A 6,000-nucleotide genomic window follows, 5' to 3' on the forward strand; every position below is an offset into this window, starting at 1 on the left:
AACGACGAGACGGTAAAATTTTGGAAAAAAAAGAAGAAAATGCCCAAAATAGCGAACAGCACATTGAAAAGTGTCAATTAGCGTCACGCAAATTAGATACGGTTGATTACTGCATGTGTCCAAAAAAATTAATAGAATGGCTAAATTCGGTGGCGGCGAACCAACGTTGTTGTCATGGTATGACGTGACGTCATTCCGTCGTGTCGGAATGGGGTCACCACGAGGTCAGAAGAGACGGTGGTGGTGGTGAAAACTTTTAATTGGTAAAATAGAGTTTTGTAGCCACACAGCGGCCCCGCTGCATTGTCGGCGTCCCTAGTCCGGGGCACCGCATGACGAGGCGCCGTCTCTCGCCCGTTTCACTAGGGCCCTTTGGGACTCAAGCAAGGAGCAGTGGAGGAGGACACTCTCCCATGCCTCTTCCACAGCCATCCTTATCGATCCGTGAAGCTCGCATTCTTCGCCGAATACAGTTTAATCTCCTACATACACCAGCCAAACTTCATCTATCCCGGTACACTTCCACACCTCAGTGCCCAAACTGTCCACACACATATGCGGACACAGAAAACTGCCTTACACAGTGCCACGCAGCCTTCAGTCGCCCACCTATCCTTTCCCCCCACCCCCACCATGGCTCATCTGGCTCGCCTTCCTGGATCTGAGGCTGCAACGTGCCCTCGTCGCCTTGGCCCAGGACGTGCTGAACGCCTAATAGAAAGAATGTTCTAATAAAAGTGACACCCCCCCCCCCACCACCACCCATGAATCTCGGAAAGGGGGTAGGAGAAGGGACGAGGTGGGGTTTTTGAGTACATGCCCCAACCATGTGGGAAATATCACAGGTCTCCCCACAGTGCGGGCATCGCCCATCCGTGTTAGGATCGTAATGTTTTATGATTGCAGGACAGATTAGAGTACCTGTCTGCAGGCGCTTTAGCGGTCGCTCCTCTATCTTACTCAGCCCCTTTGCAGGGCCAGCAAAAATCCGTTGTTGTCGCTATATTGCGTTATTATTTCCCTGAACCGCAGCATCGGTGGTTAGTCACCGAGCCACAAGAGCTGGGATAAGGAGCCCGGAGAGTAAGCGCTCGGGCAGCCGCGTCAGCGGCCTCATTACCTCGTAAGCCCTGGTGGCCAGGAGCCCAAATGATTCTTTTCCTTCTTGGATCAGTGGCAGTCCGTCTTATAATAGAAGCAGCAAAGGAGATCTCCCCTGCCTAGTAATGATCATATGGTTGTCGGGAGTCCGTGATGATTATTCTCGAATGGGCGTGGGCGGCAGCAAGCGCGATCGCTATTTAATCGGCTCGCATTGAATTTGGGGCTCGAAAGTGGAGAGTCCACCAACGTGCATTTCCGGGTGACCTACAGCGGCCGTGTAAAATCCCGTGGGCGATGGCCCTGCTATGTCTACCTAGTATACACCGGGTCGAGAGCTATGTTGTCTCTCAAGAGCCAGAGCCCGCGCTTGCCGTCTGTTTTCGTGCATGTCGGTGTCCTTGTTACGGGGATGCGGCGAGACCCAGAGCATAAGGCGCCACAGTTCTGGGATACGCTCCGCCTCCTCTGGAGTGCAATCGTGTTGGATGTGTAAGCGGTTTAGCAGGACGCGCCCGAGGGCAGTCTGCATGAGCCGCGTGTATTAGTTCAGGAGGTGGGCCTCCGGCAGCTCGTGGTAGGAGTTTAGCACCCCCATTGCCTTGAGTTTACTATTAGGAGTAGCCACCGGGACATCCAGGGCTCACTTAGTTGCCTTGCGGATGATGGCGTCTATCCTCGCCTCGTCTTGCTTAGTAGTGCAGAGGTATGGCATGGTGTGGAGGATCCGGCTATTCATGCAGGCATAGACGAGTCGAAGCGCGTCCCTGCCCCGCAGACCACCCCGCTTTTTGAAACGCGGCGGATCATGCGCCCTACCTGTTTGCCTACTGTCTTGAGTTTCACAATATTGGAGTCCGGTCTGAGTCTGTGGTGAATGAAAAGGCCCAGAATACGGAGCTCCTCCACCTCTCTAACAGGACCTCCTCACAGAGAGATCTGTATTGCTGTCGTGTCCTTTGGCTTCGCTCTGAAATGCAGAAGCTCTGATTTCTCTGGAGCACATTGGAGCTCACAGTCAGTAGCATACGCATCGACTATCGAAGCGGCCTGCTGAAGGTGGTCCTCCATGTTCCCAAGGCTACCTTCGTGGTCGAGATTGTAATGTCATCTGCATATAACGCGTGTTGAGTGCCTTCCACCCGAGCCAGTTGTCTTGGGAGGCGCATCATAGCTATGTTGAACAGGAGCGGTGATAACACCGCTCCCTGAGGGGTACCCAACGTTCCCATCATGAGAGGACCAAATTCCTCGTGCTCAATCTGAATAAAGGCCTGGCGATTAGTTAAGACATATCTTACATACGCGTAGGCCCTAGCACCACAATCGGTAGAACTAAAGTTGGCCAGGATGCTACCGTGTTTAACATTGCCGAAAGCCCCTTTCAGATCAAGGGCGAGGATGGCTTTGTCATTGTGCTGCATAGTTGTGAGTCGTATTACATCCCTGTGCAGCTGGAGGAGGACGTCCTTTGCAGACATTTCCGGGCGAAACCCGAACATGGTGACTGCAAATAGGCCCTTGTTCTCCAGGTATAGAGAGTGCCGATCCCGAACCATCGTCTCCATAAGATTGCCTGAACACGAGGTCAGTGGTATGGGCCTCAGGCTGTCCGTATTCGTGGGCTTACGTTTTAGCGGTAAACGTCACAAGTGACATTTTGCGTTCGGGAGGGAGTGGACACCCGCCACAGATCTGGTTCATGTATTCTAATAATTGGAGGTAGGCTGAGTCCGGTAGGTTCGCCAATAGGTGCACTGTTATGCGGTCCCGTCCCGGAGGCGTATTGCCAAACTATATCCCGTAGGCGCAGTCGAGCAGGCGATGCCCAGCAGCGCGGTCACATGACATCACGCCACTTCCGTCAACAGCAAAAATGGCTGCTTCGCGTGTGGTCACGGACCAAGCAGGTTGTGGGCCATGGCGGCGGCGGTGTTTTCACGCAGTTGTAAAAGAAGTGGTTCGAAGACCAAGGGTCTACGGAAGCCGCCTTCGTTGGATCCTGCTACCTGCCTATGAATGCTTAAACTGCGTCGATTCCAAGGACATATGCAAGCCGCGCCGTTCGATGCTCGATATGCGTGGTCCAACGGTCTTCAGACCGACGAAAAACCTATGTTGTGGAGATGTCACGAAGCGTTTATTTGCAGCTGTTTGTGGTCGTCGGAAGCGTTCCTAATTCCTGCCAGGATTATAATGGACAGTGGCGAGTAACAGTTTCTTACGGTGAATATCCTGTGCGTGCTTAACCTGCACAGCATAGTGACAAGTGCGCGCGTAGTGAAAGTGAATGTGATTGGAGCGTGTGCTTTTCCGTCAAGGCAGAGAAATGTACCCATGGGAAAGCTTACTACGTACACCGTGTTTTCCGAATGCTGAAATGAGTTTGGTGTCATTCAGGTAGTCGCACTGGTGGCGTTTGGTGCAGAGATCGCGATCGATGTGCGAAGCACACGACGTTGTTTTTGCTGCGTATCCATCACTGATTTTGATACTGTACTTGAAAACTCACTGGAAGTTACACTGCCTGTACAGGAAGTTACGCTGCCGCGAAACGTGCAATAACGATTTCAGAATGACTGCGCGATTCTTATGGGCAATTATCCATCGGGCCAAACACATTTACTGGAACAAGCGAGGCTGCAGCACAAGCTGCTAACAACCATCGTAATTACAAAATCACATTTTTAAAATCGCTAAGGGTCCATACATTGAATTATTGTTCAGTAATTCAAAATAGAACTCTGCAGTGGGTTTTCATTGCTGACAGAGAAAAAATAATAATTGTACGTGCAGCCTTTCTCCAGCTGTTCTCAGTGGTGGTCACTGTAACATGTAAACAGGCGTTATCCCTGCCTCCTTACTGACAGTATTGCAAAAGACATGCGTATCGATTCACTGTATAATGTGTGCGTGTGTCTGAAGTGTGCATGCAATAAAAATTCACATTTTAGCACATTGCAGTCAATGGGGAATGCCAATGCACGCAAGGAAATTATGACGCTTGTAACCATTTGGAACATGTACAATCAGTGGTAACTAAAGCAGCACTGCATTTCACAGAACATTGACAATGCAGCAATACTGATTTATTTTTTTTAATGTTTTTCAGGCCATTATAAAAACCAAAATAGAAATAGAACTCTGTGGCTTAAAGGGGCCGAGACGTGCATTATTCGTTCCAAAGTGCATGGATTTATTCTTGACAGTGACAGTGGGACATGAGTTCTCTTCTATCAGTCTTCTCTGTCCTCACATTGCAGTTGCACAAGCCAGAGTGCAGCGTTGAAAACAAGAGTGGGACGTTCTGTCGAAGAAGACTCATTGTTGACATATAATAATAATAATAATAATAATCTTTATTTCCATCGGTATGATGGAGGAGGTTGTGGGTAAAAGCTGCTCGTAAACGGCAGCTTGACAAAGGCCCACAGCCCCCCTGTACAGGGCAACAACAGCAAGGCATGGAACAACATAAATATACACATCTAAACTCTTCGCGATTTAGCAGAGCCAAAATAAAATACAGTAGAAAGAAAAAAGAAGAAAAAACAACAACAATGCAATAAATACAGAGGGCACAAAGAGGTACAATAAACAAAAGATTAAATATACTTATCATAGGAACACAGGTACAATTTTTAGGAGTGTATGCAGTGAAGCTGTCGTAATTCGCGTTTAGATATATTAAACAGGTCAGTCCCGGATTTTTTATAGTTATTTAATAGCGTTGGAAGGGTGAAGGATAATTTTTCCATTGCATAGTTGGTTCTAGGAGTTGGTACAATCCACTCCTCTTTATGACGTGTAGGGTAACAAACAGTTCTTTTTTCCAGTAAAGACAACTCATGCAAAGATTCAAGATGACTTTTTAATTCGCGCTGGAATGCAAGTGTTAGCTTATAATTGTATAGATTGAATACTGGTATTATGTTTGCTTTTGGGAAAAGACCTTGCGAGTGACTGTTGTATGATTGATTGAAAAGTATTCTGATAAGTTTTTTTTGAAGTATGAAGATCTTTTGCAAATTTGTATACGTGGTTGTGCCCCAGATTAAAAAACAGTAATTAAGATGAGAGTAAAACAGGGAATTATAAAGCAAAATCTTTACTTGATACGGGAGAAAAGCTCTGTAACGGGAAATAATGCCAACTGCTCGAGATAACTTGGTTAACACAGCATCAATGTGACCATCCCATAGCATACTCTGAGAAAATGTAACACCCAGAATTTTGATATTATTTGTGATTTCTATTGGTGCTCCACTATAAATTAAGCTTACATGAAAATTTAACTGCCTAGATTTAGGTCTAAATACTACAGCTTTCGTCTTATTAACATTTATGCTTAAATGGTTCGCTATTGACCACGTTTTAAGCTTGGTAAGGAGAGAGTTCGCGTCCCTGTGTAAGATGTGGCAATCTGGAGCGGAAAGAAATATGCTAGCGTAGTCGGCATATAAAACATACTTAGGCTCAGTAGAGAGGTTAGTGAGATCATTGATGTAAATGTTAAAAAGAAGCGGACCAAGAATGCTGCCCTGAGGAACACCTTTGATTATGGATTTTAATTCAGAACGATACTGTTCAATTTGGACGAACTGCTGCCGAAGACTGAGATATGATTTAATAAGTTCGAGAAAATGCCCTCGGATTCCATAGATTTCCAGTTTCTTCAGCAAAGTTAAGTGATGAATACAATCGAATGCTTTAGAAAAGTCGACATAAATACCAAGTATAAAGTTCTTTTTTTCAAATTCGGACAAAATAAACTCTTTCTGTTCCAGCAAAGCTAATTCGGTCGATTTATTCTTCCTAAATCCATATTGAGCATCTGAAATTAGTTTGTGTACATCAAAGAACGAGCAGAGCTGATTATGGATAAGCTTCTCCAAGCCT

Source organism: Amblyomma mixtum, chromosome 6 (genome assembly GCF_055824585.1).
Source record: "Amblyomma mixtum isolate Tamu chromosome 6, ASM5582458v1, whole genome shotgun sequence".
NCBI classification, from domain to species: domain Eukaryota; kingdom Metazoa; phylum Arthropoda; class Arachnida; order Ixodida; family Ixodidae; genus Amblyomma; species Amblyomma mixtum.